Source organism: Coregonus lavaretus (genome assembly GCF_964263955.1).
Source record: "Coregonus lavaretus genome assembly, chromosome: 3".
NCBI lineage: Eukaryota > Metazoa > Chordata > Actinopteri > Salmoniformes > Salmonidae > Coregonus > Coregonus lavaretus.
In genome coordinates, this window is record NC_139990.1 from 45712009 (window position 1) to 45713837 (window position 1829).

The following is a 1829-nucleotide window of genomic DNA, read 5'->3' on the forward strand; positions in this document are numbered from 1 at the left end:
GGTTCCATGTAGAACCCTCTGTGCAAAGGGTTCTACATGGAACTCAAAAGGATTCTTCAAAGGGTTCTCCTATGGGGACAGCCGAAAAACCCTTATAGGTTCTAGATAGCACCTTCTTTCCAAAGACTGTACCTGGTAACTCTGTTTTTAGGGTAGAATAGGTGACAATGCCTCACTGATATTTTGTTAAAATATTTTTTTTATTTCACCTTTATTTAACCAGGTAAGCCAGTTGAGAACAAGTTCTCATTTACAACTGCGACCTGGCCAAGATAAAGCATAGTAGTGCGATAAAAACAACAACACAGAGTTACATATGGGGTAAAAAAAACATAAAGTCAAAAAATACAACAGAAAATATATATATACAGTGTGTGCAAATGTAGCAAGTTATGGAGGTAAGGCAATAAATAGGCTATAGTGCAAAATAATTACAATTAGTATTAACACTGGAATGCTAGATGTGCAAGAGATTATGTGCAAATAGAGATACTGGGGTGCAAAAGAGCAAAATAAATAACAATATAGGGATGAGGTAGTTGGGTGGGCTAATTTCAGATGGGCTGTGTACAGGTGCAGTGATCGGTAAGGTGCTCTGACAACTGATGCTTAAAGTTAGTGAGGGAGATAAGAGTCTCCAGCTTCAGAGATTTTTGCAATTCGTTCCAGTCATTGGCAGCAGAGAACTGGAAGGAATGGCGGCCAAAGGAGGTGTTGGCTTTGGGAATGACCAGTGAGATATACCTGCTGGAGCGCATACTACGGGTGGGTGCTGCTATGGTGACCAATGAGCTAAGATAAGGCGGGGATTTGCCTAGCAGTGATTTATAGATGGCCTGGAGCCAGTGGGTTTGACGACGAACATGTAGTGAGGACCAGCCAACAAGAGCGTACAGGTCACAGTGGTGGGTAGTGTATGGGGCTTTGGAGACAAAACGGATGGCACTGTGATAGACTACATCCAATTTGCTGAGTAGAGTGTTGGAGGCTATTTTGTAAATGACATCGCCGAAGTCAAGGATCGGTAGGATAGTCAGTTTTACGAGGGCATGTTTGGCAGCATGAGTGAAGGAGGCTTTGTTGCGAAATAGGAAGCCGATTCTAGATTTAACTTTGGATTGGAGATTCTTAATGTGAGTCTGGAAGGAGAGTTTACAGTCTAACCAGACACCTAGGTATTTGTAGTTGTCCACATACTCTAGGTCAGACCCGTCGAGAGTGGTGATTCTAGTCGGGTGGGCGGGTGCCAGCAGCGTTCGATTGAAGAGCATGCATTTAGTTTTACTAGTGTTTAAGAGCAGTTGGAGGCTACTGAAGGAGTGTTGTATGGCATTGAAGCTCGTTTGGAGGTTTGTTAACACAGTGTCCAATGAAGGGCCAGATGTATACAAAATGGTGTCGTCTGCGTAGAGGTGGATCTGAGAGTCACCAGCAGCAAGAGCGACATCATTGATATACACGGAGAAAAGAGTCGGCCCAAGAATTGAACCCTGTGGCACCCCCATAGAGACTGCCATAGGTCCAGACAACAGGCCCTCCGATTTGACACACTGAACTCTATCTGAGAAGTAGTTGGTGAACCAGGCGAGGAAGTCATTTGAGAAACCAAGGCTATTTAGTCTGCCAATAAGAATGCGGTGGTTGACAGAGTCGAAAGCCTTGGCCAGGTCGATGAAGACGGCTGCACAGTACTGTCTATTATCGATCGCGGTTATAATATCGTTTAGGACCTTGAGCGTGGCTGAAGTGCACCCATGACCAGCTCGGAAACCGGATTGCATAGCGGAGAAGGTACGGTGGGATTCGAAATGGTCGGTGATCTGTTTGTT